Here is a 23343-nt window from a genome sequence, read left to right on the forward strand (position 1 = left end):
TTGTCTATTGGAGGAACATCAATGTCAAACCAAACCTTTCCATGTGTATTTGTGAAATTATTATTATTTTTTTTTTTGCTAGCTATAAGACTGGAGGTTTTAAAATGACAGAATTGTCTTATCTTTTTTTTTTTTTTGACAAAAAGCTGTGGAACTGTGTGCGGCAAGAGAGGAAGAGAAAAACAAGGAGAGGGTGTGGCAGAGGCTATAGTCATAAGGTGGAAAAGATGAGGGGTGCCAGAAAAATGCAGCTGGCCTGGGGCGTGCCGGGATGCCTTCCAGGAAGCCTTCTGGGACACTCTGTCTGGCTCCTGCAGGTAGGTAGGTTTCCCCAGCTACCGGGCCCACAGTACAGTGGGGTCAAGCACCAAGCCGACCTAATTAAAAGCTCATTACACCAGCCCATCCTCATTAACAGGCTGACCCACGTGCAAAAGCGCAGGAGTCCTGCTCTGCTTCCCAAGCTGGGGATCCCAGTCACTGTCCCCAGGCCTGGAAACTCGGGCCAGTTTATTAAAGTGCCCTCCCTGTTGGTGACCATCAGGTACAGTTTCTTTCTGGATTATTTCACATTCCAGTAAATTAGTTTTATCCGCTCTGTAGCATTTTAACAAAGAAAGCTCTCTGGTCATCACATGGGTAAAATAGCAAGGGGATAAAAGAATGTGTATTTCATCTAATCAGAAACAAATAACTCTAAATCTCCCTTGAAAATGCAGCCTTTCCTGTCCTGCCCCATTTTTTTTTCTTTTTTCTTATACTGAAGGGATTTTGAAATTCCCGTCTTATAGACAGATTGTGGTACACAGATCCTCCTCACCATGTTTTTTATATAATTGTTGACGACCTTGACGGAAGATCGAAAAACTTGTTAAGTATAAAGTTGGTAAATGATACTATTGTTTGGGAGGTGGGGGTGGGGTGGGAGCAGGGAGTTTATCTAGCAAAAAAAAAAAAAAAAGGAAAATGTACCCTAACCAGGCTCAAATTAACTGAAATGGATCAAAGTAAACAGAGACATCTAAAAGCTTTTGTAAGTTGAAAGTGGCTATCTGTTGCAGGTCTTGCCTCATTAACTGCTGATTGAAGCTCTGCTTGGCCCTCTGGGATACCTAACACCCCAGGCCTATCACCAGATGAACCCGGGTTAGGCGCTGTTGCCTTTCCTTCTGTTACTCTGCACAGTTCCTTGACCTCAACCTTCTTACAAATGTTTATCCTTCCTACCAGGCAAAGGGAGTAAAGGTTTGTCTTTGAGAATATAGCTTGGAATCTCACTTCTTGTCAATAAAGAATCTGACCGCCACCCCCACCCCCCCCAAAAAAAAGTGAAATGGAAGGCATAGCTGTGATATCTGCAGATCTGTATTCTGAAAGGTCGACTCACAGTTCTTGTGTTTTAAATAAGTCTCTGCACAAGAATATGTACAGCAAAGCATCCGTGTTTTGTTTTTTCCTTGGGTGTTGACCTCATTTCCACATGTGTATGGTGAAAGGTGGCAATTAGGCCATATGCTTCAAGATACTGGCTATCTCTTTGGCCCCCATGGTCCCAACCCATCACCAGCCATTCAGTTGGGACCAGGAGCTGAAACTGAGATGGCTGTCTCGGGAAGGCACAGAGAATGGTAGTGGGGGTGGGTTGGAGTGGGGAGGGAGGAGCAGGACTCTTTGAGTAGGACCAGATAGGTCTCTGTGTAGAGTAATATTACAGCTCTTTCTCTCATAAACAAGCTGCATGCCTGCTTCTAAAGACCCATCTGGCATAGCTTTGAGAATGGCAATAATTACAAGCTGATGATGGACATGGAAAAAAAGCCCCGCTGAGCTAACTCATAAGGAAGTACAGGCCAGGACTGCAGGGAAATTACAGGCTGAAAACCTTTCTAGTTTAGGCCTTTTGGTGTTCTTAATCACAGACTTTAAATGTTGTAATAAACACTGTTGCATTTTATTGACCAACTCCCATGACAGGCAAATCTTTTTCATTTTATTTTATTTTTACCATTTGCTCTTTTGAAAGTAGCTTGGCAGTGTCTGCCTGGGTCATGCCAATGGATCTTTAGTTTTTCTGCTCATAGGAAAATTAGGAAAACAGGGGTGGCTTTTTCTTTAGTTCCTAGAAATTTGCAATTTTTCCCTTGGTCTCTGCATGCTATGGTTCAGACAGACTCCCAGGCTGTGCTTAACCTGCAGCTGCATAAGATAAACATCTGGTTGCTTCAATCAAGGAGATTGAAAAGGAAAAGAAACGAAAAACCTGGGAAGAATAATCTATGATTCTGTACCACCTAATAACATTTTTGATTTGAAAACAAAAATCCAAGTTAAACAGTATACTATTAGATTTAACAGAATGTTCGGTTCTGCCCTTGTTTTTAGAGATAATCCTTTTTTTCAGGGTTGGATTTGATACTGAAAGGAGGATCGTTTTCAAAGTTTGGAGCCCAATGTTTTACAAGTGGGCCTAAGACACTTTGTCCTTAACCATCTTTAGGCCATCTAATGAAGTAAATCCCTTTGGAAATATTCCTATGAGGAAGATGGAAACCTTGGGGCCAGGGAGGAGGGGATATAATAATAATGCTTTCTATACTCTGAAGCATTATTATTTAAACATTATTCAAAATTCATTGTCTAAATGTCATGGCAAAATTAGTTTTGAGTACAACACATTATCAGTTGTTATAATGAAATGTCTATACTATAGTGTGGAGTTTCTTTTAATTCAACAGATGTTATCAGTTTCCATAAAAAGAGTTTGATTTTCATTTTATATATTTTTAAAATCTGAGGTTAAAAATGATGAATAATTACATGAATTGGGATTTTATTGATCCAGTTAACTTATATAAATGGATCCTTGTTCAAAATATGCCTTTTTGGGGGGATTTTAAAGCAGAGAATGTAAGTTTGTTTCTCTTGAAGCACAAAATACTGCTTGGGAAATTTATTTTTGAATCCTCCCCTTTTAGCCTCAATTTCTCATATTTCTTAAAGACTTTTATTTAATTCTTAATATTTTGTATACAGTCTTGGCTATCCCAAATGTATTATCTTTTCTGGCATTTGATTACTTGTTCAAGCACATAAAGTTTTGGGGTCTACCGAGTCAGAGCAATGAAATGATTGCCCAATGGAAATGCACTAATAGAAACCCAGACCCTTCTCCTTTAATAAGCATTGCTTTACCCGAAGCTCCCTTGTCAATGAGAAATTATTTATTTATATCTGTCTCTTTTTCTATACCAGGTAGAATTGTTTCTAACAAAGAAAGCACAAATCGGTGGAAACTATATGTTAAATATAGGACTATTTGTCTAATTTTCATTAGGTTGCTGAGTGAAAAGCCCCAATTCCTCTCTTTTCCCAAGGTACTCAGATGTCCCCTCATCTCACATTATCATTTCTCTCACTGGGCACAATCCAGCTTTAAAGAATTCAACACTTACTGGTCTTTACAGAACTGTCAGCAATGACAGCAACCAGGGACGCTGACATGTCTTATTGTTTACAAAGGATGAGCACAACAAGGCCTCTCGGATGACTTGATAAGCCCTGTAACTCCCCTCCCTCTCCCTGACTCTGGCCTCTCCAGACCAGCTGCGGTTGCATGGCTAGCTAAGACACAACTATCAAAACTTGATCTAAACACTGACAAGTCAGCAAACAGCAGCAAAGATAAACTAGAGCTGCTCAAGTTTGCTTTGTAAACAGTGAAAACAGAAAGGGAATCAAGAATATTTCAGTCCCTGAATTCTTATATGCACAGTTTTTTTTTTCTCTTAATATACCTAAAATATGATGAAAACAAAAATCTTAGACTAGGATTAAAATAAATTTCTAGATTATTAACATGGTCTTAAAAATGTAATCTGTTTTCTCACTTAGCATCCTTCTAATTTTTGAGAAACCCTAGCCAATGTAGTTATGTTCAAAGTTTTGGGGGTTTTGTTGTGGGGAGAGAGAGTGATGTAGCTCAGTGGTAGAGTATATGCTTCACATGCAAATAGCCCTGGGTTCAATCTCAGCACCCTTACCCAGAAAAAAAAGTTGTTTTTTTTAAAGTATTCTGAACATAGCTTTTTAAATTTAGTGAACCCTGAAATGTCTTGGAAATTGGCAAATGGATATGTTTTTCCTCTTTCTTTGTAAAGAGGAACTTTATTTTCAGGAAGGTGATCCTGGGAAGCTGAATCTCCTTTCCCTTTTTCCCTCTTTTGCCTTGAAGTATTGAACACATGGAAGAAGAAAGGAAAATTTCATGCAAAGTTCCACTTGGTAAAATGCTTTTAAAAAAATGATACATATGTATACATTATATGTATGTAATATAAGTATATGTCATAGAGCACAAATAACATTCTCTTCCATACACAGAGATGAATTTTCCCAGAAAATTATCCAAAGACTTCACTGGACCATCATTTTAGAGATAATTGTATATCAATATCAGATATAGAGTAGATATTTGTGCTCATTTGGGATGCATTCTGTAGTGTCACAAATAGGTGGTATCTACTAATGCTACTTGTAGCAAAATAATCAATCATCAGATAGAGGACTTCATGGTAAATCCAGGCTCAGAAAATGATATGTCACAAAAGGGATATAGGATAGTGCTTCTGTCTGTTTCTTCTCAGGTTCAGTTACTACAGCTTATTATTTCTCCTCTGGTCTGCTTTTGTATTCAGATATTTGTTCAGCTCCGGAGTTTGTGTGTATGTGTTTTGTTTGTTTTTTGTCTTAAGCGTGGAAAATGATTGTATAGTTTGAGGTCCTTCTGCTAGGAGCTTATCTCGAATCTATGTGTCATTTTCATAACTATTTCTTCTCAAGTAATGCATTAGCCTGTCTACCTAGCTCTTGCACAGTTCAGTCTTCCTTCTGCAAAGAAATGAGACCATGAGATCTGCTAATATGCAAAAACATATTCAAACAATGTTTGAATAAAAACATTTTAAAAAATATCTTCCTGCACAGAGTTCTGCCTTATAATAAACCAGAACAGTATAGGAATTAAGATGTTGTTGAAATGCCTGAATGTCTTTGCCCTTTTATTATGTCCAGGGTGATGAAGTCATGGCTTATAGTTTAGCTTATATGGTGCAATTAAGAGATTCATTTCTTAATGTGATTCATCTCAGGAAGAGTTGACTCAGAAAAATTTTAGGGAAGAGGCAAAACTCATATGAGGAGATGCTGGAAAATTATGATTTTCTTCTTGAAGTTTGAGTTCTTTTTTTTTTTTTTTTTTCCAAGCAAGAATGAGAAGAACTGCAATGATTTCTGAGTAACTGGGAACTTAATTGTTTAATGCCAGTAAAGCGAAGGATACAGTTTTAGTTTCTGGCTTTTTTTTTCTCTCCTTCGGAATGATGGCAAAAATTGTGAACTAAATATTAGTTTCATTGAAACATCATTAGATCCCTGTGTGTAGACATGTTTGAATGAAATAATATTTGATATACAATATTTATATGTTTGAATTAAACAATATCTCATTATATATTTACATGATATAATACTTATACATACAATTTTTTATTGTGATGTTTATCTTTCATTCTTGATTGAGTACTTTCAAATGCAGCTTTTAGGTTCTTATTGTTGATAAAGAGTAGGTTTCTCCATTTGATTAAGGTAGTAGTTCTAAAACATAGTCCTTTTACAAATAAGTGTGAATACAAAAATGTTGAGAGGCAGTGGATTAGGACATCTCTATTCTTTAATGAAACATTTATTCATGGTTCTCAGATTCTTCCTTCTCTTCAAGTCTTCCTTGATTATGATTCTGTGCTTGGTCATCCATGATCAGGTTTAGGTAAAAATTCCTAATTTCTGTACTGGTCAATTCAGTCTAACAAACACTTATGAAATATCTATCTTGTTTGAGGTACTATGCTAGACACCCAGGATCATTTTTGGAGAGATTGATAGTAGTTGGTTCTTTAGTAGTAGGAGATGGAAACATCTACATTAATGAATGCAAATCATATTGGGCTGAACATTGTAATAAAAGGATAAACAAAATATTTTATGTATCTGAAGAAGGAACAAACTTATTTTGCCTTGGAAAAGGGCAAGGCTTCCTAGAAGTGGTGACATTTCAATTAGTCTTTAAAGGAGAAGTAAGATTTTGAATAGATGAAGCTGGAGGAGAAAGGTACAAAGTTCCAGAGGTATAAAAAAAAAAGCCCATGTCAAGTTCTAGTAAAGGAGAGGAGTCTTTTTAGACTAGAGTATTAGCTATATGTGAGGAATAAATGGTGGATAAGTTTTGAAATAATAATAATTTTAGTTCATGAGGCTCCTTGAATACTATGTCAAGAAAACTGGACTTAATTGTAAAAGAACAGAAAGCTAGTAAAAGCTTTTGAAATGAGATGGTGAACCATGATCATAACTGTACTTTAGAAAGTAACTGTTAGGGATGCTGGGGATAATGGGGTAGAGAGAATGCCAGAGACAGGAGACCTGTTTGAAGGGTATTGCAGTAATAATCTAGGTACAGATGATTTAAAGAAGACAGTGATAAGAAGAGTAGAACCGAGAGAATAATCCAAGAAATATTTTGAGTCTAGAACTGAATGTTGGTAGGATTCACATGAGATTCACAAGTGACGGAAGTCTCTACCTCAGCAGGTTAGTAAATGGAGAAACCATGAACTGAGATAAGGAACTTGAAGAGAAGAAGGTTTGAAGGTTTGAGAGTGTAAACTGACATTTTAAATTCACTTTGGTTATACACACTATTTTTTCAAAGACCAATCTTTTTAGTTTTTCTGTATTGGGTTATTAGAATAATATCCTGTTTTGTTTACATTTTGGACCTTGACGCTTTGATTCCTCAAAGGAAGAGAAGAAAAGCTGTATCTTCTCATCGTCGTCTCTGTGTGCATTTCTCTTCTACAGTAATCTCAAGGTGTCTGAGAGGCTTATCTTGGGGCTTCCTCATGATACTCTTCCAACTATCTTCCCTTCCTCTGACCATACTCTTGAGGATGAGGCTATTTGAAATCCTTATTCGTGAGTATGGGATTCTTAAAAGTTAGACACAACTGGCCTTTATGAAGGTGGAATTGGAGCCAAAATAGATTCTTGGACATTGTATCTCCTGCTGGTTATAAAGCTGCCAATCTCATCCCAGTGGGTGGAAATGGACACCCAGCCCCCAAGGAAGTGTTGGCTGCACATAGGCGTCTGCTATCCCTGAGGTTTCCTCTCCTCAACGAGGAAGGAAACTGTGGGCTTTCCTAGGCATTTTTCTTACTCTCTTAACACAGGGGAATGGAAGAATCTTGGCTTTTGGAGTTTGGATAGTGAATCTAAGACTGGAGGGGTTTCCAGAAAACAGCCGGTTTCCATCTCTGAACTGCTGTTTCATTCTTCCTCCACCCCCCTTCCTGTGCTGTACAATTCATTCCAACTCTAAAATTTGTTCAGTGTTTGAAAGTCCTTGGAGAGCCGGGAGTTCTAAGCCCATGCAGCACTTCAAGGTGCTAAGTGGAAAGAAGGTCCTATGCCACTGTGATTTTCTCCTGCAAATGAAATATCATTTACATAAATAGGAAAGACTCATTTCTTTGTTAGATTTGCATACCACATATCCATTGACAAATCTTACTGAAAAGTAGTGAGGAGCGTTACCATAATCCCAAATATCTACTTTCCATCTGATTAAGCCATTCTGGCACTTGCAACATGAATTTGGTTTGCAGTTAGAATTACACACATCAAATATTTCAAAATCAGGGGCAGTAAATTCACTTTTAAATCTCTGGAAAATAGTGTATAATGAAGAACCTATCTAATGAAGTTGTGAACTTAAGGCTTTGTGTGCTTTATAAAATCATTAATAATTTATTCAGCTCATTTTTGGGTCCCCATCCCAACCAAGAAAATCAACACACTGTACTTCCTTTTTGACCTTGTCCCCAAATTCATGACACAAAAATCCCTTCTCCAGTTTCAGTTTCTTTGGCTATTGCAGCAGCAATGGTTAAGAGAAAATAAATATTCAAGATGGACATAAATGTGGTGAGATTTTCCCTTTATGGCCCCAAAGTATATGTTAAACACCTACAGAATATTCAGCACATTGATGGGTGCTGTATGGCACCTAAAGAAGAAACAAGTCTAATAGGAGCTCACTGCAAACATACCTGGGTGAGGGAGGAAAGGGTTGGGGCTGAGGAAGGGGAAGAGCAGTTCATAATCTCAATGCAGGGCTCTTATCTCTGAAAGCCCAAGTCTAAGGGGAATGCTCAGAAGAAAAGCATATTTTCAGCCCCTTTCATTTTAGAGACTTATTCTAGGATGGGGATAGTGTGGTAAAGGATAGAAATGAGATAGCAAACTGGTTTGTTTGTAGTGAGCTTGCTTCAATTCTCCATTGTAGTGAGTTTGAAGGCAGCAATGCAAAGGGCCATTTATTTATTTTTGAAATGTTAGGTTATAAGCAACGTTAGGGGCAAACATCCTCTTCTTTTTTTGCCTTTTTAAATGTCCACAGTGTCCCCTCCAAGAGTCAGTAGGGAAGTGCTGGGGTCCAGCCCTCAAAGAGGCCGATGTTCTCCAGACACCTCCATAGACACTTGTAAGTTGAGAACTGAATCCTCTGGCAGACACATTTTCCTTGTCAAATTATGCTGGTCCTACCTCACCGACACTGATAGTCCTGGGAGCTGATTCTGATGCCAACCTGTATTGAACTCCTAGATGTGAGTACACTTTCTTGAAGGGCAGTTTGGGCTAACACTTGACCTTTCAGAGCCTTGGGAGGTGGGGAGGCCAGCAGCTGGTTGCTGGGGAGAGATTTCCCGGTTATTGCTATGGGGAGTCTGTTTACTTGCCTTCAAGGGTCAAAGCCATCTGAATAGGCTTCCCTGGCTCTACTCCTGGGTTTGGTTTCAGAGGACCGGTCCTGTGGAATTCTGCTCTCCATGGGCCCTTCCCTTACTGCTAGAGATGGGACTTTTATTCCACAATATGGTTTGAGTCTTCCTGGGGAGCAGTGTGGCTTGCTTGCAAGAACAGCAACTGGAATGGCTGTTTTAAGTGGAGTTTACTGTTGTTGTATAAACCTTCATTTAAAATTGACTATAAAATGTTTCTGAACCTGCCAAACATGCATTAAAATATTTTGCTCCATTTATGCCTATGTGTAACATTTGGTTTCTAAAGAGCTTTAATCAGTAATCTTCAAGTAGGAAGTTATTCATCTTTATTGCCAGTCGGTTCTCAGTGGTGGTCGTGGCAACAATCTTTTTATTGCTTCTGTGTTTAGTTGTTCTTTGACATGATAGAAGTCAGCTGCAGTTCAATGAGCTCACTATTTGTGCAACTTAATTGCTTGCTTCCTTCAATACATACTCAATTTTTCCTTTTATGAGCAGGGCTGTTGGAAAAATTAAGCTTAAGGATATAGCCATCCACTGTTAATTAACCTCCTTCCCAAACACATTAGTAAAATAGGTCAAATAACTGCTGAGTGCTAAGTGTACTGTTACCAAGGTCCTCCTCATCTGAGAAGTGAATCCTGTAGTAAGTGAACAAATGTTGGCGCTTGAAGCATTTTCTGGAAGCAGTGATGACATAGAATAATGCTTTATAACAGCATTTCCTGCTGCATCATCTCCTCTAAGTGGAATATATTGTTTGACTTTGGGTCTACCACGGGTTTAGCTTGTTTCATTCTATCAACATGAAAAGAAATAAAAAAGACTTCTTTGGTTTTTGTTGCTTTGTTTTCTAGGTTATTGCTTGTTTTAAAAGGTGATCCTAAATTCAGCTTTCTCTTTAAATAGTAACCACTGCTACTATTTTGATCCATAGTTCCTAGAATAAGCTGGATATTGTAGGGATTTTTGAATGCTTGTGATGAACATAAAAATATTCTCAGTGAGGGAACTAATCTATCAAAATAGATAATAATAATAGAGCTCTTATAATTCCTCTCCATGTCAGGGTTATATTCAGATGGAAAATCACTTTAATTGTAGTGGTGAAGGGATGGTTGGAGCTTTGCCAACTAGACAGAAAATATTTCTTCAAAAAAGGAAAATTCAGTTTCTGAATTGGTAGAGGGCTGGAAAAGGGTAGGGTCCAGTTTAAACTTTTAGAAAGAGAAAAGTAAATGCAAACAAAATAAAAATGGGAGAATGTACCAGATGGAGCAAAAAGCTGACATTTGTGATCTGTATCCTCTATCTGCAGTTTAAATGTTTGGCCTTTAATTGAGAGGTGTGAGGACAAAAAGGAACCCAACCAATCCCCAAATGCATGCTAAAGTAATAAATAACAGAATCTTCTTTTTTTTTAATTGTTACTCAGTTGTAATGTAAATCTTGAAGATATTTTAATAGAGAACTTACATTTCTAGAATAATTTACTTTGGTACAAACTCTCTCAAGTAATGGTTCAGTATTCTTCCAAGGTTTTTGTGCCTCCTGACTTTGGCAAGGTATTTTGTACTTATAGTTAATGAGAAGCTTCTGGCAGGACCGTTTTCCTGATGTCACTTCAGAATATTAGTGGCACAGAATTAAGAGTTAAATTGGTAACCTTTGGGTATCTTAGTTTGCCCACCTGGTAAGGAGAGAAAAAGACCTGTGCTAGTCTACACTCCAGGGCACTTTTAGGAAACTTTATTAGCTAATGCTTGTCAGGAGCCCTGAGGTAAAAAGGCTTTCCTTGTATGTTATTTTTGTACCACAAGGAAGCTTGCAGGAGTGACCTTATGCATATTCATTAGTTGTGAGTTCTAAAGGTTATCCTCTCTTATCTCTTGCCTACTTAAGATCTGAGATGGTGGATTATTGGCATATGGAAAATAGGTGAATCACTGAGAGGTTAGGTGGGGAGGAGGGCATTGAATTCATGTATCCCTGTAGCTGCACGACTTCCAAATGAAGTCTTCCTAAGATAACAGGAATTTTCCAAACTTCTGAGGCTTTCTTGTGAAGGATGGCACTTGTCATTTTCTCCCTCAAATGGTACCTATTGTTGTGTGACTGGCTCACAGACTCCAGGTTGTGGGGAGGACAATAATTTTTGTTGGAGTAGGAGCTGGTATGAATCAAAGTCAAGGGGCTGAAGTTAAAGTTTTGTTCCTATTTAGCTGACTGTTATGGCAAATTTCATTATTCTTTTCAAAGATGAAGGTACTTGTCCAAGAAAAGGAAAACAAAGTTGAAGTCTAGGATTGATGATAATCAGAAAACATAGAATTTTGGAAACTTCCTGAGGCATATATGATATTTATATATTATATATACATATATATAATGTTATCTATTACACATTATATATGTATTGTATATATAAATAAATATATACGTGAGTGTATATATTTATATATTTCTCACTATGGAGTCATATTGCCAACATGAAGGAAATTTGCAAATGTTAGATTTATTTCATGCTCCTTTGCCTCAAGATTACATTGGGTCCATGAATTAGTGTTTTGCTTATCTCATGGATGCTTCCATTTTTAAAGTGTATGTTTCTGGAATAGACTTTTTAAAAAAAATTTTTTTAGTTGTCAATGGATCTTTTTACTTATTTATATGTGGTGCTGAGAATCGAACCCTGTGCTTCACACATGCTAGGCAAGTGCTCTACCACTGAGCTACGACTTAATTAAATCCCTGAAAGAAGAGCAAGGAGCCATGGAAATGCTTCCTAAAACCAGCAGGTGGCACTGTGGATACTGCAGTGGTAAAGAAACTGGGTCGTAGGAGGCAAAGATGAAAGGGAGAAAAGTGGAATAATGAGATACTATAAGTTAGTCTACAGATCTTTGGGAGGTTAATAGGGCATCTCAGAAAACTGTAAACCAGTCTCTGGATGTGGAAGGCTGCCATAGATCTGCCATATAAGATTGTTTTCTCTGGTTTTGTTTCTGCTGCATCAAATAATATCTACTTACACTCTATATATCACATACCCTATTGCCCAAAGATGAACATACTTGAAGGAAAGATTTTAGGGAATTTTAAAAATTAACATTTACTCGTATTTTAAAACCACAGTATATAAAATAGAAATTCAAGTCTAGTGTATATGTATATAAAGTTATATTTCATGTTTATAGAATATTACCCCACTAGGGAAACAGGTTAATTCTATTTATTTAATTATATTAAGAGATAGTAAGGACATTTTCCTTAGCCTCTGCATTCTGAGTCATTTATGGCTATAGAAAGAGATTTCTGCAAATCCGTTTTTAGAAGACACTTTTTGTGTGGGTGAATTTGTGCTCCTTTGAATGTTCTAGTATGCAATCAAATTGAATACAGAGATGGCAACAATTATTGACTTCCAAGTGAAATCTTCCTAAGATAGCAGGAATTTCCCAAACTTCTAGGGCTCTCTTGTGAGGGATGGCACTTGTCATTTTCTCCCTCAAGACATTAGAGGCAAACTTCTTTTGTAGCTTACAGCAGAGGCAAAGGGAAGTCCTGAGGAGGAAATGTAACTGCTTACAATAATTGTTTCCTAAGCAGAGGCATCTTGGCAACAATAGTTTTTTTATCATAAATATAGAGGTTTCTCCCTGATGAATGTCTACTTTCAGGTGTAGATACATGGATTACTTTTTTACTCTGTCTGCAGAGGTAGAAAGCAAATGTGTCCCTGGGTGGTTGAGCCCGTCTCTTCAGGGCAAGAGCTGAAGGGTTGTGTGGATGAGTGCTCCGGAAGTCAGTAATGGACCACACTCTACTGCAGGGCAGGGAACTGGGAATGGAGTTGGACTGAGTGACAACAAAGCTAGGTTTAGGACAAGGTGGTAGAAATCAGGATCTGAAAGTGGCCAGTTTTAGTGGTCTCAGTCTCCCACAGGAGTCCAGCTGCTTATGAGTTCCTGTCAGCCCCATCTGGTGGGAGCTGAGGTAGGTTGCTAGCTGCGGTGCTGAGGGAGGGGCGTGTTGAGTGGTCTCTCCATGTGACTGGAAAGTTTGACCAACTGAGGGGACCTCGGAATGGAAACCAGTTTACTATATATTCAGAACCAGGATATTTCTGATTCACCAGGGCAGGCTCCTCTCTTATTTCTTGGAACAGATCCCTCTCTTCTGAGCCTGCAGCCTGGGCAGTGCTTGAGCGGCAAAGAGGAGCATAAGTTTCCTGTCACTTCCTCTTTGGCAGGTTGTGTCTGCAGACACTGGCTCCCATACCCCATAATTACTTTTTCACATTTTTTAATATAGTAACACATGGTTGGGCTTGTGGTGGGGGAACCAAGTGATGCCTCCAGGCCATGAACACTATAAATAACTTCAGGGATCGTTTTATATGGTTAGGGAAGGAAGCAGCTTCTTTCTTAAGAAACAGCTCCAAGCAAAGAAGCAGGATTTAGGAACAAATAACTTCTATTTTTTGAGAGCCCTTTTGCCTTTTCTGTTTCTCAATAGATCAGAGATCTTATTGGTATTAATTTGTTTTCTCACCAACCTGTCTTACATGGACTTTTTTTCTTAGAGTGGCTGTTGAAGCCATCTTTTCACATAAAGAAAACTATTGAAACTATCTTTCACATAGAGAAAAGTGCATATATTTTGTTTATAAATGTAAAATTTTAAGCTCTCCCCTCTATTCTCCAGGGTTAGCTTCTGACCGTGAACTACCTAATAGACAAGCACCCAGGTACAGATGTATGTGCTGATTGAAGTCCCATATTGTTGGAAGAGACCTCAGTAAGTAACCTAAAAAGAATTCCTTATGCCACTGGCAAAAAATTTTAAACCATCTCAGGCAGCCTAATCTCAGAGCTTCCTGGGAAAAGAAATTTAGGACATTTCTTGTAGAGCTAAGTATTTATCAGGCTTCACTTTCAAGTTCTTTCTATTGCGTAACTTTCTAAAGTGTTTTGCATTTTTTGCTGCTTGTTTATTCATTGACAACAACTGATTACAATTACCTTTCCGTAATTACCCTTTATATGCATATAATTTGATAATTTACACCAAGTAAGGTGTTTTCTATTGAGTAGCAATCTAATAGGAAAGTACATACAGCTAAAATATTCCAAAAACACTTTCTATGTTTCATGCAAGTCTTAACTCACATTTGTGCAAGTTTGATTATCATAATTCTTTTCTGAAGCAGAGCAGGTAGTTTGGATAATCTTTGTATTATGTATTACATATTTTTATAGTATATTACATTAGAGGAAAACAAAGATACAGGATCAATGAAGGATATATAGCAATGTACACAATTTTCCTAGACATTAAAATGCTTTGTTTCTCCCTTTGCAAAACTAAATCACTTAAAGAAAACTATCTACGGGTGAATGGGGTTCATTTTACCCCTAGAAGCTTGCTCAATCATTCTAGGACTAAGAACAAAAGTTGGAGTGAGAGGCACATCTTTGGGGCTCAGTAACGGGCAGCTGGTACACATGCCTAGGGGAAAGCATAAGGAAAACCAAAATCCAGAGTCTGTTGATCTGGGCCAATATTTACCAAACTCACAGTGTATCTGGCATTCTGCTCCAGGATTCCAGTCTAATTAGCAAAGATAGAAATTTCTCCCTTTTTCAAAAGGAAACTTTATTTTACTTCTTTCCTGATCATGTGCTCTTATAGATGATGCTGGTTCCTTTTTCCAAGGGCTTGACCTATAAGGCCAATGTGTATACCTAATGCTTTGGAGTTTGCACGATTGATGAGTTACAAGGAGACTGCAGTTGAATTGTTATTTTCAATAAATGATGCCATTAGATAATTTTAAAGACTTTTCTAGTTTTGAGAATCTGATGAGGCACATGTTTTGATGTGATACACGGACAGCCACAGTATCTGTCAAAAGGAACTATGACAGATTAAATATCAGAGTGCTGTTCTCTCATGATGTAGCAGTACTCACAAAGGAAAAGGCTTGGATTGTTTCCTGGGCCCCTGAACTCCTGCACAAGGCCCTGTTGGATTAAGTTAGCTGGCACCAGAACGGCAAGTTCTTGTTAACCATACATGCCCAAAGGCCTGAACACAAACAATCCCATTATAAAATCAGCCCTTTACAAACAATATTTTCAGAAAATACTTGTACCTGTTTTTCTGCCATGCTACATTTTTTGAGATGATTACATGCTTATGCTAGAGAATGGCATCTCGCCAAAGCCAGCGGTCTGCCTGCTGAAGTTTCAATAGTGCTCATTATGAAGGAGAAGAAGTTTCTATTCCTACCCCTGGAAGGAAAAAGCCACTCACAGATAAAGTGTATGATATGATTACCATTGCTTTAGATAACCACAAGTATTACTTCCGACATGATAAGGGATTGTTTTCTGTCTCCATCATACAGAGCTTGGCTTAGCCTTTTTAAGAAGTGGTGGCATTTGTGAAGGCCACTTGATCAGTTTGGAACTTGTGGGAGCATGAGGTTGCCATGCAGATAAAAATCAACACTGGTTTCAGCTACCACGGCAATTGCAGTGAGAGTGGGGTGGGGGGTTTAGGAGGAGGGTTGGAAATGGGAGCAAAAGGCCCTAGTGACTCTGGCAGAGTTATTTAGAGGCCTTGTGACTAAAACCAGGCATATCAGAATCTGTTAGATGAGTTCCTTTTCTTGTGCTAACCTCTTTAGGGCTAAGCTCATTGAGAGCTAGAATGCTTTCAGTTCCTCAGAAGGATGTATTACTGAGACAGATTTACTTTTAAATAGTCACACAGGAGTGTTAGCCATCAATACCTAATTTTCTGGAGGGGATACGAACAAGAAAATTATAGGACTGATGAGAATTTAATGAGATAGGTTGTAGAAAGGAAATTAAGGGTCCATTCCTGACAACTGGAGTGCTATGCAGGTGCAAATATTGCTGTTTTAATCTTTCAGTAGCCTTTGTGGGGAAAACCAGGCTAAAGGATAACACTGTAAGGCGAGGGGCTTTGTAATTATCAAAAATAAGAAATGGTAGTAACTCCTTCCTGATTCTTTGACAAGTTGTTAATGGTTGAATTGTTGACTCCCACATGAAACCCAGAGAGGGTAAATCAGAATAGGATCTAAGGATTTAAAGTAAGTTCAAAGACTAGGATAGTGTTTGCGTGGTATACGTGCAAGTATGTATGTTCATATATGTGTTCAAAAAGAAAAACTTCAATTCATCATTATAACTTAGTTATTCCTAAGAAGCATATGAGCTCAAAAGATGCCAAATGTGTAGAAACAGTCACTTCAAAATGGGTATTTTGATACTTTTTTTTGTACCTTATGCTGGTAAACATCAGAGACCAGTATAAGAAAAAAAGAAGAGATTCAGTTTTTCTAACTTTTTCTAATTTTTCCTATTCCTATGTTGCTGATGCTCACACCTTGCAATAACATTTTTATGACTTCCTGGTATAACTGTTACTGAAGAGGAGAAGGGTGATGGGAATCTTGGGCCATAAGAACACTTGTCCTGACTCAGTTTTAAGTCTCACAATGTCACTCAAAGTTGTCGTTCTACAAGAAAAGAGTACACATCTGTGTTTTGAATAGTAGTGGAGAATAAGCTATCCATTCTTTTAAACTTGCTATCTTCAATTTTCTTTCCTTCATGAGATGTAATAACTTTGGGAACTTCCCTCTTTGCTAAGTAGGGATGTGATTACCCAACTGAGTGCTTGGGATGATCCAGATAGAAATACTCTTCAAGAGCCAGGTATTCAAGTGTTTTTTTTTTTTTCTTCAGCCTTTTAAAATTAAAATATAAATAAGCTCCAAATGAGCTTTATTTATGTTTACCTTACAGACCTTGGTGTAGGAAATTGCCAGTGGAGGAATGCAGCTCAGAAGTTTTGGGGTAAAAAGATCAGTAGCAGTCTCCAGCCAGGGACTTGGCCAGTAAAGTTGCTAGGTACCTTTTCCAGTGTCCTTCTGTATTTGATGCTTAAACCTAAAACCTGTATTCATAGATAGGTTTTATTAAAGATAGGCTCACTCCGCATCCTGTCTGCCTATCACAGGCTATTTCTTGAGGGTTTTATCAGAGACACTCTAACCTTAGGGAATTGGGCTATTAGAAGCCCCTAGGCCATGTGGCTGCCCACATCCATGAAGAACTAACTGTGTGAAGCCCTGGTGGAATTAGTTTTTCTTGACACCTCTCAAGTTCTTCATAACTTCTAATTTTTTTTTAAAGGGGTCAGGCTAGACATAATTCTTGTCACTTTCCATTCTTTCTGTTCAACTTCCTAGAGTTTTTCCAGCTAGAGATAGAGACTCCTTCTCTCTCTTGGGAGTGGATTCAAGAACTGTGTCAGGGTTAAGGGGAACTTGCTGTTGTTAGGATTGCTGCTTTCTTTTCAAAGTACTATGGGTCACATGATGCCTTTCAGGCCCAGATGGGGAGATGATGTGGATAAAAGTATTTAGAAAGAGATCAAAAACTGGGCTGCACTTCTAAATGGCTTGCCTTTTACAAAAAGCACATTAGCCTCTCACCCAGATGTGGTTGTGGGTAACTGTCAATACGGCACACAGGTGGCACGGTTATCTTGCCATTTACTGCCTGATGCCTCAGTGACTGCTGCCAACCCTTTAGAAATGGGAAATGACTAATGATGTGGTGGAAATTATGAACCAGGATTAATAAAACTTGAAAAGGAGCAGTCTTCAGTGTTTGATCCTCCTTAGAGGAAGTTAAGTCTGAATCCTAGAATCTTTTCCCTGAGGTGTTCATCTGATTTCTTCTGATTCTGTGACTGAAGTGGGGGTCTTGGCAAGAGCTAGGAACAGTGAGCCACATGGTGCAGGAAGAACAGTGCTGGTCGCATCCCTGAAGGTCTAGACATATGTACCGTTCTGTAGTCCATCTGTGAAGAGTCCAGGTCAAGGACCAAGGTGCAGAGGAAAGGTTTAATTTTTAAAGCTTGAAGTTTTATGCATACCCAAGAAGAATATTCTGGAAAGATTTCCTTCATTTGCTATCAGAATGGTTTCTATGCTTTCTCATAAAGGATAATTCTTAAGAGTCTGAATAGATTTCAGGAAGTTGCCATTTTTTTTTTAATTTGGTAATAAAAATGTCCTTTTAAAGCTCCTCTGTCAAGTATTTTTTAAAACAATATTAAAGATTGTCTTGCCCTCTTCCTTCTTCCACATACATCCTCAAGCTCCTCTTTCCACTTGGGAAAATGCTATATAAGCCAAGGGAGAAATGTTCCTTTTTTTTGGGGGGGGGGTGGTGGTGGGGCCTTCATAACTGATGAAGCAGGTTAAGCAGGTGTAAGATATAGTGAAGAGAAAACCAAACTCTGAATAAGGAGACTTCACCTCTAGGCCTCTTTGATAGCATGATCTCTGGGAAGCCCCCTTCCCCCAAGTTCTTTGAGCCCAAAGGTGTCACTTTTATGATGATGGGTCTTAAGTAGGTATCTGTTAAGCCCTATTCCTGAGCTCATAAAAACACACATTTGCCATACTTCCTCTGAGCCACTGTCAGTTTCCTTGTCTTAAAATATGTGGCCTGTCCCTGAACCCACTCTGGCTGCTCCTGATGAGTGGCATCATGGACAGGGGTAAGAGTAGGGGTAGAACCCGACCAGTTCTGCAGCAGTGTAGTAACACTTGGGTGATTCCTATAGTGGTAAGTCTTAACAGTGCTGTAAGTCAGCTGGCTACGAAAGGACACAGAGAGTATTTCTAAGATCTCTGAAGTCAAAGTAGCTCTTAAAATTTTTTTGTTAAGACTCCCTGGACCATAAAAGAATTAAACTAACTTGGCCAGTTGAAAAAATTTTGGTGAATCAAGTCATCTCTCAATCTCAAGTGAGTTTAGGTTGCCAAACCATCTCTGTAACTTGGTGAACCTCTTGGTGCATGTGTAGGAAAAAATGAGTATGTGTGTGCATGCAAATGCATACATGGGCCCTTGTGCATGTGTGCTTGTGTGAGAACTAAGAGAGACAGTATAGAGGTTAGCTGGTTAATGCAAATGAACGAGAGAATTTGGAACTAAGAAATGAAGCTAGAAAGAGACTAAATAGCATATGATCTTACCTTATCCACTCAGTAGGTTCTTCTGACCTGCTTAAGGCCTTATGAAATCCTTAAAACAAAAACAATCGGTAACATTTATTGAGTACTTCCTGTGTTCTAGGCAATCACTTGATGAGGTACTTGAATCTTTCTGTGCCTCAGTTTTCATCTATAAAATGGGAATAATCATAAACCTATCTTCCAGAGTGGTTGTGAGGATCAAATGAGTAAAAGACTTATGGTGTTAACAAACATTAACTGAGCGGAATTAGGGAAAGACCCAGACAGAGCCTGGTGCACTGTATGTGTTCAATAAGTGTTGGCTGTTATAATCATCCCCATTTTATGTGCAGAAAGGTAGACGCACTAGGGGTCAGGTTATCAGTCCTGAATGCCAAGCTGGAAGGAGTTGAACTCAGCAGCTTGACTCTGGAGTCTGAACCCTGCTCCAGTCCATACTGGACTGTCATCAGGGTTATTGCCCCTTATTCCTGGGCCTTGTCAAGTTAATGCTGTCTCAATCTTCTAGGACTTGAGGCAAATAAGTTCCCTCAGGACCCAGTCCTGTAGAGTCTTTCCTTCAATCCACAGCTATCTCAAGGCATTTTTTTTTTTCCTGATGCCACCCTATAGCCACAATGTTCTGTGGCAGTTTTCTCTCTCCAGAGCCTTAGGCCAGGTCAAAGAAAAAGACTGTATGTTTAAAATAAGATCCTTAAGCTTCTTTTGGCTCTTGCTTCCAACTTCTTGTTCCTGTCAATCGGCTTTGTGCAATAATGAAAACATTATTTTAAGCAGGATTTAATGGCTATATAGCAGTTAAAGAGTGTATTTTCCTCTTGCCTTTTATCTTAGTTATTCCATTACCAAATAAGAAGGTTTAAAAAAGCCCTAGCAGAACAGAAGTTGGGAGCCTGAATATTAGTGAAAAATACAGTATCTCCTTTAGTGAATACTTTGGTGTGCTTTCCAGTAACTGAGTCTTTACATGAGAAAGGTGAATGGACCTGTAAGAATGTCCTCAAATTGAAGATCCTTTCCCTGGCTCTTGGGAACCCTAACCATCACACTAGGGCTTCCTAACTTGGTCAAGACTCCGAGAGATGGAAAGAGAGCTGCTCTCTGAGCATCTTTCTACTGTGCTGAACTGGGCCTGCTGTAGAGGAGGATTGGGCCTTGCATGGCTGTGTATAAGCAGAAGCCCAGACCGCCTGCAGAGCTGAGGCAGGACTATCACCAAGTGCGGAGGATGGGGAAGTGCTGGACAGAGGAAATCACACTGGATGTTCAATCTCCCTTTCTCCCTCTCCTCTTCTCTTCAGGAAGTCCTGAGAAATTTTTTCTCAGATGAAATAGGGTGAAATGAGCTCTGAAGGCAGCTCTGAAGGGGAAGGATGAACAGGATGGAAGAGGGACCTCAGTCGTGTGGAGTTGTTGCCAGACAGTCACACCTTGGCCTTACCCCACTGCTTGACATGTGTGCAGGGATCACAGGTCTCCTTCAGGCCCCTGTAGCAGGGCTGCCTCCAGTTCTCTGGTGCCAAGAGCTCTGATTTCCTCACTAGCCAACAATCCAGCTATGGGTACCGCTGGCCCCAACTGCTGAAACTTCTGCCCAGTTCCGTCTCTGCACTCGGTGCCTGTCTCTCCTGCTCTTGGCTCTGGCATCCTGATCCAGCACTTGGCTGGCGGGCCAGCCACCAGTTCCGAGGGACTCAACGGCAACGGCCCTTACACGCTGCTTTGCACAGGGGTTCTTTCTTCCTTTTTTCATTGTTGTCTTCAGGCTGGCACTTGGAGGAGCCCAACAATCACACAGACAAACAAAGATCTTTTAAGAGAACAGTCCTCATTTGTTTCCCAGTTGGCATTTTTGGAGATTTAGCAGGATAATCTTGGATGTACGTCAGCAAGCATGAGCAGGAATCATCTTAATCCTTAATAAGGCATACAAATGAAAGGGGACCACGTGAAAAGTGTACAAAGAATTTCTCTTTCTCCTTTCTTCCCCTGAGTTCCCGCTGTAGGGGCTGGGTAATTTCCTCTTGAGGGAGGAGAAGTTTCCTTTTGGTTCAGTTACCTGCTGCAGAGATGGGACTCCCAAGGCCCAATCCTCCTCTACAGCAGGCCCAGTACAGCACAGTAGAAAGATGTTCAGAGAGCAGCTCTCTTTCCATCTCTCAGAGTCTTGACTAAGTTAGGAAGCCCTAGTGTGATGGTTAGGGTTCCCAAGAGCCAGGGCAAGGATCTTCAATTTGAGGACACTCTTACACTCTTTAGGGCTGTTCTGGCTAATTGTATGTACTTGTTATTATTTTTTAAACAATATCTTTATTTTATTTATTTATTTTTATGTGGTGATGAGGTGTTGAGGATTGAACCCAGTTCCTCACTCGTGCTCAGCAAGTACTCTACCGCTGAGCTACACTCATTATTCCTAAAGAGAACTTCCTGCCAACCCTCTGTCACATGTAAGTCTCTTGAGGTCTAGCAGGGACAGACAGCTTACTTAGATTCTTCCAGCCTTTTTTTAAAAGTTTTGAGTTGGCCTCAAATGAGCAACTTCTGGATTCTTTTTATTTTTTAAAATTTGTTTTTTAAAGTTTTCTTTTTAATTAGTTGCAGATGGACACAATACCTTTATTTATTTATTCATTTTTCATGTGGTGTTGAGGATCGAACCCAGTGCCTCCCACGTGCTGGGCAAACGCTCTACCACTGAGCCACACAATCCCTGCCCCAACTTCTGGATTCTTGATCCCATTTGGTTTTGTAAAGGCAAATGAACTCCCAAAGTAGAAGACACCTCTGCATCTTTCTGTCCCAAGGAGAAAATAGTATGGATATTCAAGAGCCTCTCCTTTAGCATCACCATTTTGTCAGACCTGTCAGGGGAGAGATAGGGGTGAGAGTGGATGGGGGAGAGTTAGCTATGACCTCCTGCACCCACAGAGTGCTGTGTCATGGTGTCCATGATTTAGCAGGTACCTCTTGAGGAGCTTGAGGAAGTTAGTTAAGAGAGGAAGGGAATGTGGGGAACCAATATTTTTCTCTCAATTATGCAAGAGTTGTTGGGAGTCTTTTCTTCTCTTGTTGTTATGGTTCTATTCAATTTTCCTAGTTTTCTTTAGATGGGAATTTTTTATCTAATTTGCACTTTCTCTCCATACTTAGTCAATGATTTGTTTATTGAATAAAAATAAAACTTTTTAAACATAATTTTCCTTTGATTGGTTATCCTTTGAAGATTAGCTTTTTTCTTTCTACAAAGAATTAAATGAACATTACATCTGAGCATTGTCATGATTAGCAAAAATCTATAATTAACTTTTAATCCTTAGGTCTGAAATAACCATAGGTTTCATTATGAATTCTGTGGACCCCTAACGTATGTACTCTCTCAGATGGCAAATTTATAGTATTTGCTATTGCTGAAGACCCTAAAGATAGATTTCTGACTTATAATTCTCTCTTTCCATTATTGTTGAGTAGAAAGAGAAAAACTCTACAAACTATAACTCCTTTCTTTTTTATTTTCCTCCACCTCTACTCTCAATAGACTCTACTCCCATTAGTACTCCTACTAATGTTAGTTGAAAAAAGTGAATGCCCTCCCAGATTTCTTTCCAAATCATAATTTAATTACCAGTTATATTTTGGTATTTAGTAAACTTTGGTTACCCACAATTGGTTGGCCCTTTTCTAAGAGAGGGATCCCCCTCCCAAAGGGATGTCTTTTTCCATTTGGTATTAACAAAGCCAAAAAACAAAATTAAAATTGAGCACCAACAGCACAATTTTATTCACTGTCCAAAGAATAGAGATGTGGGAGTCCAGCCTATAAATCAACTTCTCAACCTGTCAGAGGTGGGGAACTCATGGCTACAGGATAAAATAAATGAAGGGGACGGAGAAGGTAATAAAAGGGAGGAATGGTCACATCTTTTCTGGGAATGGGTGGAGCTTTTCTGGGTATTTGGGCACCACCTCTTTTCACCCATTTTGTGGTTCTTTCTAGTTGTTGTCATGGCAATTGTCTACTGTCTTTTTTTTTTTTGTGTGTGTGTGTGTAGGTGTGGGGGTGCTATTATTTAGCATGCAGATGATATTAAAATGGAATTTGGGGTCTGTTAGAGGTTGTTTAAGTGACCATCTTGAGTTTTGTCAGTTCCAACTGGTCTGGTGACAGAGGACTTTTGACTTGTAAACATTCTTTCCTTTAAGATAAGCAAGTTAGGAGTTGGGCAAGAGTTCAGGGAAGGCTGTATAATTATTAAACTATATAACACTTCGATTGTAACTTGCCAACCAACTATAATAATTTATGTGTTTTTACCTCATCTTTTGAACACTGTCAAACCAGAATCACAT

The sequence above is a fragment of the Marmota monax genome, unplaced genomic scaffold, assembly GCF_021218885.2.
Source record: "Marmota monax isolate L192 unplaced genomic scaffold, Marmota_monax_Labrador192_F-V1.1 WCK01_AAM20220418_F8-fsc00001, whole genome shotgun sequence".
NCBI lineage: Eukaryota > Metazoa > Chordata > Mammalia > Rodentia > Sciuridae > Marmota > Marmota monax.